This window comes from Bradysia coprophila, unplaced genomic scaffold (genome assembly GCF_014529535.1).
Source record: "Bradysia coprophila strain Holo2 unplaced genomic scaffold, BU_Bcop_v1 contig_232, whole genome shotgun sequence".
NCBI lineage: Eukaryota > Metazoa > Arthropoda > Insecta > Diptera > Sciaridae > Bradysia > Bradysia coprophila.
The window spans coordinates 21,894,563-21,918,952 of NW_023503493.1; the positions used below are offsets into that span (position 1 = coordinate 21,894,563).

At 34.1% G+C, this 24,390-nt stretch overlaps 1 protein-coding gene and 1 long non-coding RNA gene across 3 annotated transcripts in view; both read left to right on the forward strand.

Annotated features, from left to right (window-relative positions):
• The first annotated feature begins 4,422 nt into the window (after positions 1-4,422).
• LOC119076318 lies at positions 4,423-20,368 on the forward strand. Its single transcript, XR_005087604.1, has 3 exons — positions 4,423-4,435; positions 18,149-18,153; positions 20,181-20,368. It is a non-coding gene; the product is annotated as an uncharacterized LOC119076318 (long non-coding RNA).
• A 1,095-nt stretch (positions 20,369-21,463) lies between these two features.
• Positions 21,464-24,390, forward strand: part of LOC119076320 (lachesin) — a 47,621-nt gene continuing 44,694 nt past the window's right edge. The window contains exon 1 of one of the 2 annotated variants that reach the window (XM_037182989.1): positions 21,464-22,130. The gene's annotated coding sequence lies outside the window, so the exon portion shown is untranslated. The remainder of the gene's footprint in view (positions 22,131-24,390) is intronic. The other variant, XM_037182990.1, reaches the window with a different exon arrangement.

Here is a 24,390-nt window from a genome sequence, read left to right on the forward strand (position 1 = left end):
AATGACGCTACGTTAGAAAGACCTCCGCACTTTCCATTTTGAATTTCGACCACACTTACGGCGTGAATGTAGGCTAGAAATTTGCGGTTAGCTCTTAACAGTGGACAAAATGGAGGTAGACCCAAGATTTTTGTCTAGTAATATACCTCTTAACAGAATTTTCCTAAAGGAATTTGTAAAAATTGATGAAATTTCCAAACGTTTACCGAAAATCATCGAAATAATAAGAAAAGAGTTTAATGCGAGCTCCTTTTAAATTTTATCAAACATAGTTTGCAATCCCTCTCATGTGGATGATAATCTTTTGTCTTGTGACATTGCAACCTCTCATCTCCTTTGGTTTAAAAATGTAAATCTTTTTTTTGTCTCTACGAGTATCTGAAGCGAAATAATCGCACAGACAGTGAATGACCTACAAATCTTCACCTAATGAAAATCAGAAAAGGAAATTCGTGAATATGTGAGTAACTGAAGCTGATAGAAATCTATTTTTAAAGGGAGACAGTTTCACATTGCTTAGCAATTTCACCGATTTGATTTTGTATGTAATTGATTCATATTATCACTTACCGAAACTCAACCGTTTTTATTTTCAGCTGCAACGATCGGTACTACATAAGACTTTGGCGAAAGCACAGTTCTGAAAGAACAGGTTAAGACAACCACGAAGGCGGGTGACGCCAAATTTTATAAACAGATAGTGTGAGAAATCAACTTGAAGAAAATATTTTTCTCGAAAATTCAGAATTTTGTTTTTGTTAAGTTCCATTTTACATATAAACTTCGCAGCCGTTCGTGATCAACTCAGAGTTGTCTTAACCTGTTCTTTCAGAACCTTGGGCGAAAGTGGCTATTATCGTAGCATTTCACGCACAATATAGTCATTAGTATACGCCATATTTAAGCACTTATTTTGTTCAAAGTATCTGTTTTATACAATATATATTACACTTGTCACGAAGAGGCTTGCCGAGACTGATAGTGACAAGTGTGTACTCTATTTTATCACATAAGCGAAAACGAGACAACAACATCATGTCCGGAGCGATAGCGGAGGACTTGACGCAGTCTAATTTCCAAAAAAAGAACGAAGAAATTTTTTTGAGACGCGGCAACTATATATAGGCGAGAATTTAAGATTCTTTCCTTTGGCCTGTATCACCACAAATCCTATTCTATCTTATTCGCGCTTCAAATACGAGCAAAACGAGCTATCACTCGACTATGTAACTTTAAAATTGCCGGAGATACATCGTTTTGAAGTTGGTCATTTTGATAGAAAATGCACCAAATTAACGTTTTCCAAACAATCAAAATCTTTCAACTTACTCTGTATGTTTCTATCTATCTGTCTATCTATCTGTCTATCTATCGACGGTCGATCTCGGAAACTAGTCAGCCAATCTCCATGAAATTTTGCAGGAACCTCAGGGTGGGCATAAAAATGAAAATGTGATACGCCATTACCCCAGGAAAAACCAGAATTTTGTTTTATTGACCTCGAAGTGGTTTCTGAGTGTGGTTTTCGAGGGTCGGGAACGCGTTTTCGGGTGTAGCTTAGCTGTATTGAAGCCTACAGAGGCGTGCGACCCATCAAATGAAAGGTATTCGTAACACGATTCGAACAAAAAAATAATTAAAAAAATCGGGGCAGATTCGTTTGAGCTAGAGTGATTAGAGTGACCAAATTTTGAGCTACTCGAGCGTAGGATGAAAGGACTAATATTTTTTTTGGTTATGAGAGATAGAGAATTACTTTCTTCGGCAAAGTCTCAGAGTTTTACGAGCAGAACAGAGGGGCATATGTGAAAAATGTCGAAAGTTGGAAATGGGTGGGTCAATTGGGGTTTTGGAGATATTTCTTGAATGGTGGCAGATAGAGAGTTACTTTCTTCGGCAAAGTCTCAGAGTTTTACGAGTAGAAAAGAAGGGCATTTGTGAAAAATGTCGAAAGTTGGAAATGGGTGGGTCAATTGGGGTTTTAGAGATATTTCTTGAATGGTGGGAGATTTTCGTCAAATTTCGAATTTCGTCAAATTTTCGATTTTCGTCAAATTTTTGATTTTTGTCAAATTTTTGATTTTTGTCAAATTTCGTCAAATTTTCGACTTTAGTCAAATTTTCGAATTTCGTCAAATTTTCGAATTTCGTCAAATTATCGAATTTCGTCAAATTTCGTCAAATTTTCGAATTTCGTCAAATTTCATCAAATTTTCGAATTTCGTCAAATTTCGTCAAATTTTTGTAATTTGTCAAATTTCGTATAATTTCGTCAAATTTTCAAATTTCGTCAAATTTACGAATTTCGTCAAATTTTCGAATTTCGTCAAATTTTCGAATTTCGTCAAATTTCGTCAAATTTCGTCAAATTTTCGAATTTCGTCAAATTTTCGAATTTCGTCAAATTTTCGATTTTCGTAAAATTTTTGAATTGAAACTGTAAACTGTTATAAAAAGCAGTGTTGACTACACTTCTAAAACGACTGATATCCCAACAAAAATCTCTTCGAGAAAAGTGTGACGCAGTCTTTGAAATACAATTTCTAAAATGAATGATATCGCTAGAGTTGACGCTTTCAGCTTCGTTACGCAAAAATTAAATTTTACACCCAATTTTAGTTCAAACAAGCTGGCTTAGTTTTTCTCATCATCTGCCAAATAATTTTTACAAAAAAAAAATTTGACTGGAAACAACCAAAATTTTACCAAAAAAATCTGCGTCGCATGCGGCAGATAAATTTTCTTGCTGATCTGTTCCTGAACATTTGCCACTTTGCGACGCAGATTTTTTTGGTAAAATTTTGGTTGTTTCCAGTCAAATTTTTTTTTGGTAAAAATTATTTGGCAGATGATGAGAAAAACTAAGCCAGCTTGTTTGAACTAAAATTGGGTGTAAAATTTAATTTTTGCGTAACGAAGCTGAAAGCGTCAACTCTAGCGATATCATTCATTTTAGAAATTGTATTTCAAAGACTGCGTCACACTTTTCTCGAAGAGATTTTTGTTGGGATAAAACTGAAGTGTAATTTTTGAATTATTCTTCTAGTTAAGTAATTTTGACAGCCGAACATCGCGCGTATGTGATAAAGCAGTTTTCATTCTTTTTTTTACCGCGATTAAACCTAGTTTATTGCATTGTATTGCGATCTATATATCGACATTAAACACTCTGTTTTTCAGAGTATTATACCAAACATTATTTCTCTAAATTATTCCATTGATATGACGTCATTATTATTTATCTAGGTAAATATATCCTACATTAATATATCGATAAGTTGATCGTTTCCGCAATACAATAAAACATTATAAGGTACTAGTGAATATACCACGCACTAATACTCTTCTGTATACTCGTTACACTCGTGTTTGTGCAATATACAGAAGAGTATTAATTCTCGGTATATTCACCGGTACCTTAATGTACTATTAGTTCGTTTCAAGCCTAAGTGGTTATATTTAAAATTTATTTACTTTACACTTACATCACATTCGCTCTCACATTTTACAATCCCACCTATGTCAAAGGTAAATTCTGAGCACAGCTTTTAGAATTCGCAAAAATGAAATATATTAAGTTGAGAGATGATTGTTGTAACGTATAAAGCTCAGTGTCTTAAATGGAATATATAAATAAATATGTGTGCTCACGACTGACATATACATGTATGTTGTTGCATTACTTGAATAATATTTAATCTCTTGTGACATCGTCTTCTGCAAATCCGAAAATCTTGAATCAAATTGAACCTAGTTGACAGAGATTTGGTGATGTGAAAACATTTTTCGTTTATTTTATGGTTGACTTAATTTTTGTATTTTTTGATATTATTGATGTCGCTTTCACACCAGAGATTCGACATTTCACATTTTGATAAGACTTTGTCAGATCGTATCGAAGAGAGTCGTTTTTGTGCTCAGCAAATGAAAGCGTTCGCTGGAGATTATTATAGGCAAGGCATATCCGTTCAAGAGCTTTTTGGAACGGTATATTTTTCATATATAAAAAGTTGCTATTTTTAGGATGTCATTTGTAACAAAATAGAAATTGTTTTATCCATACTAAAAGGGATATATATGGAAAGGGCGTCTTTTTTGTTGATGGCAATTTAATTTACCCAAAAACAATTTTGTGTTATTTGTTGTCCTTTCCTTCATCAATTTCACTCAATCCCCAATTAATTAACGACATTTTCAGAAGCCATCCAATTAAATGGAGATTACGGACATTCATTGTATGTGCACAGAGTACATATGTTTGCGTTGTACCATTTGGAATTCAAAGTAATGCCTGGTTATATTCCGATGATCGAATTTAATTCTATGGTCATTATACAGGAGAAATATAACACACCCACCCTGATAATGATGCATTCATTTCTGACATGTGTGTACGTAGAGTGTAACATTCGCGAGCAACATATCAACGATTCTTGTAATTTGGTAGTATCATGTTTCTTACGTTATTTTGTTAGATATTTATAGCATAAACCGATTTTCAGAGTGCAATAGTGCATTAAATGCTCTCCTTCTTGCGATGAATATCAATTCAATGATATCCTTCTTCTTTGATGACGCGGTTTCCTTTTGATTGTTCAATATTAGCATGGAAGAAACTTGTATTATCTTGCTATACTTTCCAAAGTATTTCGTAAAATAATAGTTATATAGTCGGGTGCGAGTTGTCCAAAAAAATCGTTTCGCTCATATTGAATGTGAAAAGCGATTTTATGGTTGATTATCGTAGATGGATCGACCAGTAACTCGAATCGCGATGTTGGCAAGCTGGGATCGGCTTGGTTTGGTCTAGGGAGCCGACGTTGCCCAACACTTCTTTTCGCTCTATAAAATTTTGATTTTTGAAAATTTATTTAAAAATATAAAATGAAATATTTTTGGCATGGTTCCATGGGCGAAAATATTCCGAATGGTGTCTATTTTATGTTAAAAATAAAAAAACATTAATTACTTTAAAAAAAGCATTTCTCGGATTTTCCAGATTTGCACACTTTTTTGAATTGATGGACGCCATCTTGAATTACAGCGCCACCTGCATACTTTTTCATTCACTTATATTTATATCGTATGCAGAAAGGTTCAAGAAACACAGGATTTTTTCACACTCAATTCGGATCAAAATTCAATTTTATAGAGCCGAAAGAAGTTTCAGCTAACGGCGGCTTCTTGGCCCAGACCCAGATTCGAGCTCGTGGCCGACCCACCTACGACAATCAACCATAAAATCGCTTTTCATATTCAATATGAGCGAAAGGACAGCTCGCACTCGACTATATAACTTGTTCATGTGACGTATACTCTGATCTGATTATTCGCACAAGGAAGAGGTGACTTCTTTTCTCGAGGGATTTTTTTTCTTCAATAGACAGCTGCTGATTCGTGGAATAAAATAATCTATTAATTAATTAATTAATTGCTTCTGTTAAAATGTGACTTTCCAATTGTTTATGTCGAACAAGATGTTTAGATATTAATTTGACTCGAGTCCGTAATCTACCATTCCAGAACATCTGATTGTGTCCGAATGGTTTTCTTCTTCTTTTGATATGGAGTGTCTAAATCTAACGAAAAAAAACTGAGCTCGTAATTCTATATGGTACAATTACGTTTCCACAGAATTACATTACCCAAAAAAAAATTGTTTCAGCATTTTCGGTAATAAGAACCAAAACTCCGAAAATTTAATTTCAAACCAAATTTTATTTCCTCTTCGCATTCCTACCGAAATAGAATTGCATTTATGCCCATGTTTAAGCTACAGTGCACACACAATAGTTCAACTTAAAAGATTTTAAGTTTATAAAATAATAAAATCTACCCTCTCCGTGGCAATCCCATTCAAGGATCCCATTCCGTTCAGCTAAAAACGTTATATATATACACAATATATACTGTACATGTACATCGTAAAATGTAATGTAATGTTAGCTCTCGGGAGAAGCGGAAAACGCGCTTTAAAAATTTTTATTATTATTGTGTGCGGACGGCGTTCAGATTCCAAGGATATTGAAGGAAAAGGATATTTCATATTATTGCGCTTGCAATCGTAAACCTTCAGCATATAACAAATCATTTTGTCGGTACTTTATCATCCTAGTTCTGTACGTAATACTTCTGTTTTTGACAAACGAAATTATACGAAATAATTGATGTTCGATATTGCTACAATTGTTTCATGGAAAATAACACGAATCCGAATTCTAGAATTTTGTTACGACCTACATGTAATATGCATTTGATTAACAAATAATTTTCAGGGCAACAGAATCAGTAAATTGTATCGTATTGTGTAATAGTTACAACGTTGAACATACGACTACCATATAATACACAATGTATGTAATAACATCGTGTGTAAATTGTAAAATGGGTGCGATTGACGGTGAATGATGCTGCAGCAATGGTGTTATACTATACATGACAATCGGCGGCAATAAGTGATTAAGCAAGGAAGTTTCGTGCTTGAACCACTGACTGTTGAGTTGACTATATAAACGAAAATTTTTGCTACTGAAATTTTGAACTACACAGTTCAAAAGACTTTTGGGCCTAAATTAATTAATAAAATAATCAAACTTCGCTCGAGCAAGCCGTATTTTTGTTATCACAAGTTCATCGATCTTACATGAATTCACATTCCAGTGGTTTATTAAATCTAAGCACAAAAAATGCTCAAGTCTCTTCTGATGTTCGTTATGTAAGTTGTTGGCATAAACTTTTAGTTCATTAATAATGTCGCCAAATAATAATGAATGCCTTGATTCGATTGTTCATACTGATGTATAAAACATAAGTTAGTGGACTGCTCACTTAAAAATTATAATTTTTGTGATTTTCAAATATAAATTTTAAAGGAGTCATCATTAATTCAGTTTTAAAGTCATCATATGAAGAAGAAGAAGATCATACGTCATATATTTTGTCTTCTCTAATAAATTCGAATTTATTTTAATTATTTTACTATTTTACATGCTCAAATTATGTTGGAAATGTCAATGAGACTCGGTTATTAATCAAATTGATGGAGTGCGCGAATTGAAGTTCCAAATTATGTTGTAATTTACATTGAACAGAATCTACTGCGGACATAACCTCGGAATATTCTGACACCGAAAGTGAATTCATCACTGTGTAAACAACATTTGGAAATTGTGAGTTTTATATTCGACATATATTTTACTAATCATTCTTCGCTTCTTCTATTCTAGCCACACAAAAAAACGAAAAACCGAACGAAAAACCAATCGCTTTTTATCTCTAAAAAGAGAAAAATTGAAATACCGAACTCGATATCAAAATTTTCCTATTTTCCTATCTACCGAAAAACCGAAACGTAAGATCGATTTCCTAAAACCCGTAAAGTCCAGTGAGAAAGGTGTATGTAGAACCTGTGTAAGACCAAACGAAAAACCGATAATCAAATATCTACATACACCGTGTCATTCTAGATAATTTGGTTTGTAAGTTTGCCATATGTAACGTGAATGATCAAGGCTGAAATGATACAGTCTAAAATGAGGTCGCATGAACGCATTAGTGTCTACTACCAGAATGTTCGAGGATTGAGAACGAAGGTTAGAGACTTTCTGTCTAATGTATGAGTAGAGACATCGATGTGATAGTATTGACCGAAACCTGGCTGAATGACAACATCAACTGTGTCGAGTTGTTTGGCAGGGAATATGTTGTTTATAGGGCGGACCGTGATTTGAGCCAGACGACAAAGACAGACGGCGGTGGCTGTCTGATCGCGGTGAAGTCGAAATACTACTCCTGTAGACTGGATGACTGGGAATTAGTTGACGGCGATCTGTAGGTGTCAGTTGAGAAGTTAAACGGAGAGAAATTGTTTGTGAATGTGAAATATATTAATCATGACAGCTCGTTCGATCAGTACAACGCTCATTTCAAGAAGCTCGAAGAGGTCGTAAGTTTACGTCCTCTGACTAGTGAATTTCTGCTTCTTGGTGACTATAACCTGTCTGACTCAGTAGAATGGGTCGTAAACTCAGATGGAATTTGTGAACCGCGAAATATTCGTGGGCAAAAGAAGCTGATGGCACATGCTCTATTAGACGCTATGTCGCTGTCAAACTTGAATCAGTTTAGTCATGTTAAGAATGATATAGGCCGGACGCTAGACTTAGTTTTGTCCAATGTTGACAGTACGAAGGTGTTGGTGGTCCAAGACGTGGATCCACTAGTCGAGATAGATAAGCAGCATCCAGCGTTGCTGCTTGAAGTCGATTTGAAACCGCTCAAATATTTGAGTGAGAAGAGACTGCCGAAATACAATTTCTTCCGTGCAAACTACGAAGAACTGAATAGGTTGATACGGTTTATTGACTGGTAACTAGGTATTATGAACTCATCCAGACATTGCTTTTGACCGTACCGAAAGTGAGACGCTACACAGGCAAGTATCCTTGTTGGTATTCCAGCGAGTTGATTAGATTAATTCAACGTAAGTCCATCGTTAAGAGTTTGCATGATGCGAAGAAGAAAACAGGTCTTGACTCCACAGAAGATTACAGGTTGTTTTCTTCGTTACGTCGGCAAGTGAAGCAGCTCCAGGAGCGATGTGAGACGGAATACGTGTCGAATATTGAAGAGAAACTGTCTTCAAATACGAAGGTTTTTTCTCGTACACTAAATCGCAGAGGGCATCTAACTCGCTTCCGAATGCGGTTCACCATGGTGACGTCACTGCTACCGATAGACAATCTGCCTGCAACTTATTTGCAGACTACTTTGCATCCGTCTATCAAGATCCAGATCAAGAACGAACGAACGAAGCACAACTTTTGACGGACTTTGTAATGCTTCCTATAGAAACCAGCGAGGTAAGATCGATCTTGGTCAAGCTGAACCAATACAAGGCAACAAGTCCCGATACTATTCCAGCTGTCTTCTACAAAAATCTGGCCGATTCGATTAGCATACCATTATCACTACTGTTCAATAAATCGATAGAAGAAGGAAGGTACCCTAAACAATGGAAGGTTAGCTACGTATTGCCGACATTCAAATCTGGTAACCGTTCGAAAGTGGAAAACTATCGACCCATTAGTATCCTCTGTGCTATCTCAAAAGTGTTTGAACGTATAATGTTTAACCGTCTGTATACCACATCAAAGACTACATAAGTCAGCGTCAACATGGCTTCGTTCCAGGTAAGTCAGTCCAATCAAATTTACTAGAATTTATGAACTTTGTAGTTAAGTCGATATCTGACGGGGGCCAAGTTGACACCGTGTTCACTGACTTCTCGAAAGCGTTTGATAAGGTCTCACATAATTTGCTGATACAAGATTTAGAGACGTTGGGAGTGAAGAACGGTTACAGTCGTTGGTTTCACACGTACCTAACAGGTAGAGTGTTTCACACGTACCTAACAGGTAGAGTACAGTTGGTCGTGATCGGAAGCACTCAGTCGAAAGCTATTAGACCTTCATCTGGAATACCACAGGGATCCATATTGGGTCCTCTAATGTTTTTGATATTTATAAATAGTCTTCCGGCGATATTTAACTCATCGTGGAGTTCGCTTTTTGCTGACGACCACAAATTATCGAAAAAGATACGAAGCGAAAGTGACTGTACGGATTTTCAAGCCGATCTGGACTTACTGACGGAGTGGTGTAAACGGCGTCTATTGGACCTGAATGTGAAAAAATGCAGCACGCTCACGGTTACTTATAAGCAGGGGCACCGACTTCTAAGGACAAGCGAGGCTCGGGCACCACTACTCGAATGATGAGCACCACTACATCTTTCCAGTTTTAATTGAAAGAGCACCACTACTCCCAGATTCGCTTGTTGTATGAGCACCACTCCTCCTAAACACAAGTCGTCGTCCCTGCTTATAGGCCGGATAAAATTGACTTCAATTACTCAATTAATGGCGAAGGTACTACCAGAGTCAACGTTAAAAAGGAACTTGGTGTGGATTTCGACGAAAAGGTAAAGTTTAACCATCACATTTCTAACGTGACCCGCAAGTGTTACCAGATGATTGGATTCATTTTTCGAACGACGAGAAGCTTCAGTAACCCGAAAAGTATAATTAAACTGTATGATACATATGTCCGCACTCGACTCGAATACTGCAGTTCTATTTGGAACCCTTATTACACCAAATATATCGACCTACTTGAGAGAGTTCAAAGAAAGTTTACAAGACTTTTGTTCTATAGATTCAACTGGGCAAAAACTGATTATAAATCAAGGCTGAAACATCTTATGATGCACTCACTTGAGACTCGACGCCTTCAACTGGATGAAATGTTACTGTACAACCTGACCAGTGGAAGGCTTACTACGACACTCTCATCCGATATTATATTTCACCAACCAAACCGCTATACGAGGAATCCGCCGACATTCTATCTGCCGACACCTACATCCAACTATGCAGATAATGAACCGCTACACCGAATCAAACGCCACCACAACACGATATTTTCATCACTTGACCTTACCAACCCGAGTCGATATGCTTTCAAACGTGCAGTGATGTCGTTCTTTGAATTTTAGACGGAAATTTGTTATTTTTTTCTCTATTTTTTTTTCTATTTTTTTTTCTAATTTTTTCTAATTTTTTCTAATTTGTCTTTTTTTTGTATTAATGTAAACGATCGCTTGTAATTGGGCACGTGGCCTGTAAGATGATTCTTTATGGTAAATTATGGGTAGATGAACAACTTATTAAGTTCATTTTTTCGTAAATGTAGTTAAATACAATTGTATACAAACTGGAGCTACGCAGATCGTTTATTAACGATTAACTTTTTATGAAAATAAATGAAATGTAAAAGGAACATCTCACTTTGTACATCTCAACCAAAAATTGTAACTTTTTCTGCTTACAAAATCTACAAATCATGACATTAAAAGTCGTGTGCGTTAGGTTCATAGAGAATCTATCTAATGATAGGATAGGATAAGATGGGTAGTAAAGCTGATGCTGTCCAAGCACCTAATCCGCAAAAAGGCCCCTTCGCTGTAACTCAAAGTTAAAGTCTAAAATATGCCAAACCCGAGTGAAATTTTTTCCGAAATTGAGACCGTTTTTGAGACCGTTTCATTTGTATGGTGACTGAGGGTCTCTTTTAGAGCCTTTGAGACAGTTGAGACCGAATGAATTCATCCGATTTTTCATCGGAGCTCATACGAGATGGTTAAAAGTCGTCACAAATCTGTGACAGTTTGCAGGTCTTATATTTGAGACCGTCTGAGTGGTCTCAAAATTGGTTATTTTTTGTATTTCGAAAAGAAATGATGGAAGACCGTTTGAGTGGTCTAAAAATCGATTCCTTTTTTTCTTTTCGAAAAAGAAAATTGCAATTATTTTTTGAGACCGTCCGAGAAGTCTCAAATTATTTTTTTGTATTTTTTTACTTTGTAGCAAGCTTGCATTTATGTATCTTGTGACTTATATATCTGAAACATTCTCATAATTCCCAAAGGATGGGGGTGTTCATTATTTTTCTTATAATTCGCTAGACCCAATTTTACCGGCAAAGTTTCGGAAATGATTTAGAAATTTGTTATATTATTTGAATTTTTTTTACCTTTTTTTTGTGATTTTGTGATTCCGGTCACCCTTCCGAGTACTAACCGCGCCGAATGATGCTTAACTTCTGGATTTGACTGCCAGTGACCATACGCTTGCTGCTAATCTGATATATCTTTTTACAGTTCTTATTTTTGAACCGTTGTTACAATTGGGTTTAGACCGAAAGAGTAGTCTCAATTTATGAATAACACAAGAAATTATTTAGGGATTTTCAGAGACAGCTTGAGACCTTGTAAATGGTCTAAAAATCAACAATATTTCTTTGGATTTTTGAAAGGGAATAATTGGAAATATTTTTTGAGACCGTTTGGGTCACTCGGTGAAGGGTCTAAAAATCAAAAATATTTTTTTTCGTGAATTTCGTTTGGTTTTTGATAGGGATTAATTGGAAATATTTTCTGAGACCGTTTGAGACCGAATGAGTGGTCTAAAAATCGTTCGGTCATTCGGTCTCAAACGGCCTTAAAAAATATTTCCAATGAATTCCTTTCAAAAACCAAACGAAATTCACGAAAAAAAATATTTTCGATTTAGAGACCACTCACACGGTCTCAGTAGCCTGTCTCTAAAAATCCACGAATTTCAACGTGAATTTCTTCTATTTAGACCACTCGTATGGTCTCAACCCAAACACAAGTTAAATAACTATTGCGTTCCTTCAAATTGAGACTCCTCACACAGCCTCTGTAAATGTAATTCATTTTTTCTCTCTAAAGGTGAGACTCCTCACGCAGTCTCTGGAAGTGTTATTTTATTTTTCTTCATATTATTCGAAATTCAGACTGCTCACTGAGCAGTGCTCAGCCATCTCAAACAGTCTCACAAACTGCAATGAACAGCAAATTTAACTTATCCAAAAAATATTGAGACCGAAATTGGACGAATGAATAATTGAGATCAAAACGAGAGTGTTGACGGACCTAAATTGACGATCTCAATGAGACCGTAATTTCACTCGGGAAATTGCTCTAATTTTACAAAATTCTTGGAATTTCTTCAGCTTTCCCACACATTTTTCTATGCAATCTTTCTTTGGACCATTTTCATGCAACCAGCAGTCAGGCGTTTCTAAAAGAATCAAAAGTACCCTTCTGGTTAATAATTAGTTGATTTTACAAAATTCCTGGAATTTCTTTAGTTTCCCCGATATTTTGCTACATTGTTTCAAGTTTGAGGAATTATTCTGAATTTTCCTATCATTTTTTTCTCATCATATTGCTACCTTAATTCAATATTATTTTAACGAATTTCTAGCTAAAACACAATTAAATTTCCATAATTTGAATTCAAAAAAAAACTTCCATGTGATAGCCGGAATTTCCAAGTTAGGGTTGTTGCGGTAAGGTAATTACAAATACTTTAGTCATGTCTCTGTTAATATTTTTACTAGCACCGGAGCGCAATGGTTTTCCTCTCACGAAACGATTATTTTTTTATGGATGATGCACGTCACAGCGCAATATAAATATTCCGAAAACTATTCAGCTGGAATAGACTTCCAGCAAAATAGTTTTAAACAAAAATGAAAAAATGAAACTCGTGTATATCGGTCGAGTATGATACAGCCTTGTCACATCAAATTCGGTCTTAAAATTTTCCTCCTGTTATTTTCAGCTTTCAACCGTAATTCTTCATTGCTTTCTCATACCAACAAAAATATGTTCTCTGCCTGCCTTAGTTTACTTAAATGAATGTCATAATAAAAGTTTTTGTGGCTTCAATGTTGCAGAAAACGTACACACAAAGTTCAGCAGAAATAAAGAAATGAAAAAAACATTGCAATTAGTCTGGATATTTAATGCCATAATGTGGTGGAATAGAATTTATCTGTATACAAATACCTCATCGTTGGTTGCAATAATGGAAGAAAAAAAAATCCTCACCTTTCTACACATTCAATCCGGTAAAATAAAAGTTTGCAGACAAACAATAGCAGCACACCTCTATTGTTAGGTTTTCATTCAGTGCTCTTTTTTTCATTTTACACTAAAAGAGAAACTTACTTATGGGGTGTGGTTGTCAGACACATTTTTATTTTGCCAGACTAGCAAAAAAATATCTTAGTAATGGAGGCATTAAGGCGTATATATAGTTTGCGACATGTTCGACATATTTTATTATTAAAAGTAATTCTTGTTAACATTCACCTAACATAACATCCAATAAATTCCAAATATGCATACCGTTCATAACGAGTATGTGCCATAATACAATCCAACTAAAATAGTGGAGGCGTGTAACAACTATAAGCTACATTCTTGAACTTCATATATTTTAATACCAGTATTAGCAAGGAATTTCGTGTCCTGGAATGGCGTGTGCTCTAAATAGAAGGCTTCCATGGTTTTAAAGAAACATATTTGTGGCGTAAACGTGCACTGGTAGAACCTAAGTACATTGCGATGCTGTGTATCCACCGTTAGGATGCCGGGGATGCCGTATGACTTTTGATTTATTATTTTATAAGTGTCTGTTATGTTTGGCATTTCAGTGAAATTGTTTGCTTAACAGAATATCTCTGTGTGCTTTGAACCGCCGTTTTGGTCTTAAAATAAAAAGATTGGATAGAATTCCGTTGTTGGCTGGAATACATATTTTGCGAAAATTCCTCTTAATTGTCCTTGTTTGATAGTTTCGAAAATATTTCTTGTTTAGCGTGTGAGGTTTATGCAAATTGTAAACCCTCAGATCTCCCATCAATTTTCATATTTTCAAGGAAAATGCGTCATTTTCTCATTTTCTTAATGCTCGATTTGTTTAAAAAGGACTTGCATTTCCGAAACTGCATAACAAAATGTTTTCATAAACTCAAAACAAATTAATTTTGCACTGAAAGAGCTTTGTATGTCTATTAACATTTTTATATTTTCAGGGAAAACTAAACAGTCGCGAGTGGGTGCACACTGAAACAAGTAGCATGTTCAATAAGGAATTTATTTTTCGTATCTCTGCAGAATATTCTGCATAAACTGTGAAATGAATACGAGGTCTCAGTAGGGACCAGTGCGGTCCTAAGACTTTAAAAACATTACAGTTATCCATACTTTCGAATACTTTATACTAAATACTTTATAATAAAGAGAAAATTCATTAATTTTAAAAGCATTACTACAAAATTGGCTCAAATGGCAACGCAAATAAGTCAAATTGAACGAACACTGTGTTTTGTCGAGTAAATCGTGAGCGAAGCGAGCAATTTTTTGTTTTATCTAATAAAATGAGGGTAATGTTCGAATTGATGAAATGCTTTTTGCTTATAAATCTCGTCGAAGAAAATTCTAGAAGAATTGCCCGTTTGGTCCCTCCATTAAGCTGGTAGCGACAGCTACCAATCTGAGTAAACATTTTACAATTTTTACAGCGAAAACAATTTCAATTCCTTTTTCGTTTACACCTAGATTTACCCCTCATGCAGGGTTCTAAGATTACTATTGAACCTAAAAGAAATTAACGAAAAAGTTTACTGAATACTTTAAACTCGACATTTCGTGAAAGTAGTAGCAAGCGTTCGCCTTTTTTAAACGGTTAAAATTTGTCTCTGTGTGTCGACAAATATTTGACAATGGATGTCGAGTACGATTAAATTGCAAATTAATGTTCAATATTTTGTGAAGTTGCGAAAATATTTAGTGTCATTATTATACGAAATATGTAGCCATATAAAAAGCATCGACCATACGTTTATTCTACGGCAATCGTTTCAACTTGAATCAATGTAATCAAATTCACCCACAGGACACCGATATTTGTATAAAAGGGAGATTGCTACATTCACATAATAAGAAACCACATATAAAAGGTACATCGTTATGTTTAATGCATGTAAAAATGGACAATTTCAGAAATATGTTTCTCAACGAAATATAACTGAAGTGTGTGGGATTTATATTGACATTATTGTCAGCAAAAATTTTCTATTAAACATTCTCTGCGCACAGTCATGTGAATATAACAGTTGTAATCTGCACTCTCCCACAAGTTATAACCAATTTTATGCTCATTTTCTTTTCCAAAGGATTTTTGAGGATTGTTTTATTTTCAATAAGTTTATTTCTTGGCGCTATATACACAATGTAAATGTTGCCTCAAATGACAAAGTTGGAACAAAGTTACACATCAGAGAATTTCATCAGATCTGATACATAATAATATTTCGCATCTTTATCTTTAAGTTAACTTACATGGATAATGTCTTAGATAATTTAATTTAATTAATTACGATCTCGTACTATATGTATCCAATAACACTTTCTACATGCACGAGTACACTATGTGTGTGTGTCATAAACATTGAAATCATATCGAATTACTCAAGTAAACCAGCATTAAAGGCTCAAACGGATTTTGATTTTCTTCGTACGGATATATTGTCTATATATACACTCTAGCGCCGTGCTTTAACTTATCTTATGTACTAAATTTAAGGTTAGTAATCTAATTGTGTAATTGTGAATGGTGTACTTATGGAATGAGAGTATATATTGTGAAATGTGTAATGTTATATTAAGACTATGGATAGTACACAAATATAAATAGCTGTACTGGGAAACATCGTGATATTATAGGGCTGTATACTTGTTATACTTGTTATTGTGTATAATAGTATATATTACACATAAGGATAAGGAGTGGATGTGTTGTATATGTACGTACACGTAAGCTCATGGTTTTTTATGGCCATCAGGGTGTCAGATTATTGTAAGCTTTGGGTATGCTTTTGGTTAAATCTTTTTAGAATGTTAAGCCGAACCACCATCCAGACAGGTTATGGTGTATGTATTTCGTTGTGTCCTTGTTGTATGTAGAAATATCTTGTCAGATCTATGTCTATAACCAGTTTTTCTTTTTCTTTTTTCACTTTTCGACCCAACGAGTGTACATATAAGATCGAATATCCCATGTCCAGACAAACGTAAATCGTGTGTGAATCGGATGAGCTAACTCGAAAAAGTTCAAAGAAAATCGAAAATCTGTCGCGTATTTAACTGCTGAAATATACTCAGATTTCGCTCCTTATTCAAATGTGCATGCAATTTCAGTGGTAGAAACTAAATAATAGCATCAACAGAATAGTGATTTTTAGCGGGCTATTGATCGTATGTAATTATCAAATTTGTCACTTCATTTGATGCAAAATCTTGTACGTCAATAGTTTAACAATATATTTTGCTATATAGGAGAAACCAAATCACACCTCAGGCTTATCGAATATTTTTGTAGTCGTTGTTGATAGCAGATGTCTCAAAATCAATTGATGAAATATCCATTCGTAGATAAAAATGTCCTCTTTTTCGGCTCAGTGTGAAAAAAGTAGTCTTCGAAGTCAGGAAAAATTAGAATGGATCCGATGGAAAACGTTTCTGCCACTGTTTCGATCGGTGAGAGAGTGTAAAAATAAACCACATTTAATCAGGTCATGACGACAATGGCAAAGAAATGAAAAGCCTCTATGATGTAGGTCATACTTTTTGCATGTACAAGTCTAGTGAATTATACTTTCATATCATTTCATCACCCGATTTGATAACACATGTGGGTCTTGTGGTGAAGCGACCACTACGCTGGTACCAAGAAACACACATATCAGTGCTTTTTATGAACATTTGGAGTATGAAAACTCAAATGGATCCGATATTGCCCAAACGTAAAGTATTGTCATTCCTTCGTGTAGTTCCCCTGCGAGATCATAGATATTCTGGCGATACTTCGCGCATTTTCATTTTTTTTATGAACAAATAGCTTTTAAACCGAAGGGACCTTAGGTATCAAGTCCTTCCCTGAGCCTGTGCCAGGATGCACTAACTCTTCAATATTCATAGTACCAGGGATTCCACTCACTCACTTTTCTCACTTTTTCCAACTAATTTCAACATGTAAAAAAGTGAGCAACTATTTGCTCGATTTCTCTCTTTTTTCAACTATTTTCAGTCCATTCACTCACTTTTTTACGTCGATTCCAATATACTTTTTGATCCCCACCACGAGCTTGTACCATTGCTATAAAAATTCAAACAGAATGCACGCTTCTTATGATTTAGGGATCCGATCAGAGCTTCAAAGCTGTCAGGTGAATTACAGGTAGCTTGCAACTTTCATAAAAATTTTCCCGGTAACCAGGTTCCAGGTTTCAAAGCAGGTATGGATTAAGTCTCAATGAACCAAACATGAAATGAAAATGGCAGACACAAGAACAAGAGGGACAAGAGTTTAAGAAAATGTTGAGCTCTTAAAAATTGTTAGTTTATTGAAATCCTGATAAAAATTACAGCAAGGTTCCTCACACTCAACCTTCATTAAAATTCTGTAGCTCCGTAATTGTTCTATCAATTTCCAATTGAAAGCCTTCCCTACTATGAGTCACAGGAAATGTAAGATGGAGGTAAAGGGTTTCTCTAGATCTATCTGTTTCCTTAGCCAGAATCATTAAATTCTCAATGTCTTCCACATCCAAGTTTAAGACAACATGCCGAAACCTGGATTCTTTCTGAATTTACAACAATTTTCTCACAAGGACATTCATGATGATTCGAAAACTGCTGTGACGCAACAAAGTTCTAGTTGAGTTTGACGAATTTTAATTTTTAGAAACTTACTTGCGGAATAGCCTTTAGCGTAAAAAAAGGGTACAAAAGTACCTCGAAAAGTACCCGAAAACTCACCTTTTCACCAACTTTTTGATCAAAAAATCAACTATTTCTAGCAACTATTTTCGTGATTTTCGATCACTTTTCCACTTTTTCACTTTAAATTCTCCGTGGAATCCCTGTAGTACGTATCGAAATAATTTCTCTCTGAAAATAAAACTTTACATGAGAACACAAGAATTTCGTCTCTAACAGAGACTGTCTTTTGAAATAGGGTGACCTATACAATTTATACCCACTCCTATTGCATTGACCACAAATTAATCTGTTTATTCCCAGGAATATTTATTTTTCATTAGCCCTAAGTAAATCGCAATTATGAACAATGTTGGCACCATTTACACTCCACAATAATTTTGCAATTTGTTTAGACTTAAAAATCATATAGAAAGAACAAAAAAGTGAAATTTTGGAAATAGCAAAATTCGTCATTTAAAATAAAATTTCCAAGTTTCACCGGTTTTAAATTTATAAGTTGTAGAACAGCCTGCAGCTATTACATCAATTATCCCTTTTTTGTGGAAAACATGAAACTCGTTAAGTAATATTCGCTAATAAAGATTTTGATTTTATTCAAACACTTTGTTAATTGAATTGCCTTTATGAATATGATATTAATTTAGAATTTTCAAATTTGTGTTTATGTTTAATTTAATTTTGGTTAATAACATTTTACTTTAGGGCTTTTTACACTCGAAAATAAAGTCTACCACACAACTATACACAACACAACCTCATCCAAATGACGAGAGTAAGCGTCAATTGTTTCAATATATAATTTTATATCTTTTCATATTTTGAAGTGCAAGGTAAACGAATTTTTATCATTTTCATTGCACACTCTTGACATAACCAACAATAAAAGGTAGCTAATATAAAATCGCTGAATGATCTGCACGTATATAACCAGTGTTCTTGGTGCTCCACATATATAATACATATATACATTAAAATAGAGCTTAAAGTTCAGACCATTTTACTTTTTATATCACAGAAATTATATACCTAATCCCAGACAGTAAAAGATTCAATTTATAGCTTTCTTGGTGCTCTTTGAGCTGGCATGGGATGAAATAGTGAAGTAGAATAAGTAGAATTGTTAACGCTAGAATTGAATTGCACATTGGATTTGGAAAGGTTTGTCGACTATCTCAAAAGAGGGTCTATTGTGGATAAATGCGGTTCATTGCGCCACATACAAATGTGTCTTTATCGATTTGGCTATTTACATGATTCTTTGTTGCGACATTATTCATTAAAAATTGTAGAAACAATATGTATGGGGACCGGGGAGGATATTTGTTAAAAATAAGAGGGGCCATTCACAAATTACGTTCACTCCTAAGGGCAGAAGATGTGTGACAGAAGCCCTACATTCATTTTCAAAATATTCTAAATATTTGTCGTGTTTAGGGGTGGGCGGTTTGAAATTGATCATTTTTTGAGTGCGTTCTTTGTGATTGTTCTCTTAATAATTTTCTGAAATTGCAAAACTTATCCGTAAGCGAACGATTATATTGATAAGCGAATTAATGCGAATTTGGTTTTATCTACAGACTTTCATTTACTTACTTTATACCGCGATGTTTGTGTTGGAAGTTTTACGCGAGCTTAACAGTTTCGTATGTAAACTAAGAAAAGCTATGAGTGAGAATAGTTTCGTCTGAGATTACAGTTTTGAAGAAAAAGGTGTATAATCCCAAATGTAATCTAGATCTTTAATTTAAAATTTATTTAGCTATTAAAGGGTGAAGAAAATAAAGAGTACAGTTGCCTTTCTGTGTCGTTCAGGTGCATACCTTTATTTAAAAATTGAATTATGTTTCGTATACCGTTTTTCTGAGCATTCACCTTGCGAATCGGTAATATTTCAAATTAGAGTAGTAAAAAAATAGCATTCATGAAAACGCAGTGAAAAGAAGTGTAATTTTGCGATAGAGGTACAGTCTCGGAATTATAAGAAGTTACATTTCAAACAATTACAATCCAATCGACGTTATTCATTCCACATGCGATTTACACGTTATAATACATACACATACGTAAATGTCGTAACGTTTACATGTGGAATGAATAACGGCGATTGGATTGTAATTGTTTGAAATGTAACTTCTTATAATTCTTCCACCGTAATCAAGAAACATCATTTTGTTCTGTTTGAGTCTGAAATCGAAATTTCACAAGAAAAACTTGTAATAACGAAAATGATCAATTTTCAAAAATCGCTGCAAGATTACTGAATTTTATATCAACTGTAGCTTCCTGGTTTTTCTCCAAATTTTGTTTTTCCTTTTCTAATTTTTCAAAAGTTATCAAGAAAACTCAGAAAATCAAAGAAAAAACTTCTGAGTTGGAAGTTTCCCAATAGGTTAATATGCAATAAGGCTACAACATATACAACTATTTTAACACCTGTAAAAAGCGGGAATAGACATTTACTTACATAACTAGGGACGAGACAGCTTTCTAGCAACCGCTTATAGTATGTTTACAAAATTAGAAAGCGGAAAATGCATACGCTTTTAACATAATAAGCAGGAAAAAAGCGTTGGTATGTCTAAGTATTATTTTTTTGCTTGTCGAGAATTAAATCGAGAAATTATCAAATGTGGGCTTCAAAAGGAAATTAGCGCTGAATTTACGTATATACTAAACGAATTCACTAACCGTCGACCGCAGGGTAGGAAAAATTTATTTTCTGAATTTGGTATATTTTGCTTTGTTACGCCCTTGTATTGCAATGAATGTGGGAATAAATTTGGAAATTAGGTAATTAAGTCAACTGACTTCTCGCCTCTGCAACCCCGGAAAACAGTCAAGACAAAAAACAATAATGCAACCGTAGAGCGCCAAAGTAAACAATAATATCATAATTTTGTTTGATTTATCTACCCTCATCATAACATCATTGTACACCGGCTTTGATTCCATAATTTTCGTTATATTGACTTTATTATTATTTATGCAGTCGGTACAGGTAAAAGGACATGTCTCAAAAGGAAAGAAAAACGAAATGTTTTCTCCATTTGGCTGTTAATTCTTTCTTACAGAATCAAACTTCTCTCGTGTTGTAGTAAAATAAATCACAGATCCACGCAACTCAATATAGTCTGAAATCTCTCCCTCAAATATACACCATATACCCGTCTCCATCCGAACTTGTATATCCGTACTGTTTTGTCGCCGAAGCAAAAACTTTACAGTTCCAATACAATCCATTCTCGTAGTTAAACTTTCTCCAGTTGTGTACAGATACTTCATCGACGTAGAACATAACGCATCTTTTCGTAGAACGGAAACAGCACGCGTAAAAACATTGTTATTCCTGATTCATGTGACGATTTCGTTTTTCCACACCGAGTTGCTGAAAATATGATTTATTGTACATGGTGTGTATGTACTTTGAATATTTTTCGACATAATAAATGACCGGTCATTGTGAATGTTAAAGAGTATAAAAGAATAGAAGAAAGTAGTCAACGAAAGAAAGAAAAAAATAACGAAGCACATAGCTAAGAAAATCCTTTTGTTGAAAAGGAAATTTTCTTATTTTTTGATTATAAATTGTGGCGATAAAAAATTGGTTAAGTAAAAATATATCTTTCCTTTCTCCGAATGAAGTGTGCAAACTTTTCCCGTTGTTAATCTGGCGATGTAATAATTTTTGGTGTTTTTTTTTCGGTGGATTGTTAAAATCCCGTCCGCAAGATAATATAGAAAGCGTAACTTAATGTTCATTGATGCAGAACTGAACACAAACACTATGTAACGTAATATAATATAACAACGTGTAATAAATGAACATTAAAAGCGTGTTTAATGTAGTGTGCTAAGTTATAGTTTTTGATTAATTGCTGAAGTTTCGACTTAGGAATTTATTGGAACCTCTGGTTTGTTAAAAATTTTATTATTTATGTTGTTTAAAATACATTTTTATTGGAGTGTCCTTATAGTTGTAACGTCGTAATTCATTCATAATCTGTCATTTTTCATAAGTTATAGATTTGGAATGTTATGAGTGTAATAAAATCCTAAATTATATTTCGGTTCATGCATATCTATGCATCATTTTTACTGAAATATTGTCTTTGTACACAGTCGAGTATTGAATAAGGTTTTGAAAGTTGTCAACCTTTACATAATTGACATGGAAAAAGAAAATTAATTTTGGCGTATGAAATCCTCCTCCATACTTCCGTTGGGAGATCTTTATTTTATTTTCAATTGATATAAGTTGACAGTGAATTTCCATTCCAGACTCGATGCCCGATATCACAGTACAAATTAGATTTTCTCTGTTATCAACTCATTCCCTCAAGTAAACCTTACATTAAATTCTACTACTTCAAAAAATCGTGAAAATTCACATGAAAACGTTTGTTTGGTTAGATTATGCATCATACTGACAAAATTTAAAAAAATAGTTTTTACTGCGAAACGGTTCTATCTAAACCAGGACCGTTGCTAGACAGGAATTTAAGGGTGAGCCCAAAGCTGGAAAAAGTATTTTTGTATGGTGAAATTAAAGAAAAACCGGTTATTCTAAAATTTCAAAGCATTCTATCTTGGCCCCTTAGTAGATACGTCCTGATCTAAGCCCACAGTTAAACCCAACTCCTAGGAAGTTAGACATATCTCTTTAAAAACAAGTTTTCATCCAACCTAAATGCATTTCAACTTCTTAATTAAACATTTTGTTATTAATAGAAAAATAAATTTGACTTTTCTAATGTATTTACATTTGAATTAGCAGAAACCAGCATGTTAATCTAATAAATATGTATTTGGGTTGCTAGCGCAACGAGTCATAATTACAAAACCAACGCAGGTCTAACTGTAATCAATTATCCTCCATTGCTTATACATTCCCACTTTACTTATTTTGTTTGCACAACACAATGACGAATTACAAAATAATTAGCAACGTCTCTTGCCGAGTCTCTTGCTTATTACCTTCAAACAAAATGTTAATAAATTTGTTGGTCCATAGCTTTATGACAGAAAATGTCTCGAACAGTAAGATTAAAATCGTCGATAAGTCTTTCTGTCGTTGCGTGTCGTTGCGTTTACTCAGACGGTTATTTAAAAATGTCCTAAATGTTTCCAATGAAGAGCTTATCGTCTGGGTAGCATAAATTTTCCGTTTTTTTTATTATTATAACAGCAAAAAATTCTCGATTACCGTTACGTATAAACGACGGTTTTTGCCAAATTAAATTAATTGATGTAACTTAATATTGAGATGTACATTTTAACCTTCGTAAATTTATTTTTACGAACTTTTTTTCTGAAGACATTAATGGGTGGGAGTGAGTTGAGGTCGCGATAAAAATAACTTCAAGAAAGAAAATGTGACCGCGCTTAAGAACAGAAATTATGCACGGGTGTGTTTTTCTTCGAGGACATATTTAAGTGAGCATGATAAAACAGGAATTTGGTCACCATAAAATATGAATTAACATTACTCAAAAACTGTAAACACAACTTTTTAACGACAAGGGTTGTTCTACTTATTTTTTATTTAAAAAAACATCGACATTCGTCTCAAGGAATACTTATATCGTTGTGCAAATAATGAGCCATCCAATTAAGATTTCAATTCTGTGGTGATTTGCTTAAATTGTATTTTTTGTTGATCAAAAATTATTTCTTGATGGTCAATTTTGTAAGTGCCACCATTTTTTATCCATTTCAATTTTACTTAAATCCAACTTAAACTATCTACAAACAAACCAACCAGATTTAATTTAATTAAGTAAATTGTTTGCAAAACTTTAGAAAGCTATTCAAGTTCTGCAAGTGACCGATACAGTTATAGAGTTCTGTTGGAAAATGTATACGTTTAATATTCAAAATAAATATTTTCTGTGAATATTAGACTGTTTTTTTTTACATATTTTGTGAAATGTTGTCGATAAAACACCACCCTTCTATGTAATTAGTTACATGTAACATTTTTTATGGACGTAAACTTTTTTTAAAATAATTTTTGTTTTTGATATTGTTCGATAATAAATGTCGAAATGTCTCAATTAAATATAATATGACAAATAAGTGAGGACTCATGCGAAAATATATTTTAATTTGAATTGTCATTTTAGTTTTTTCTCGGAAATCTGTTTTAATAGTATTTTATCGCATAGGGTGTGT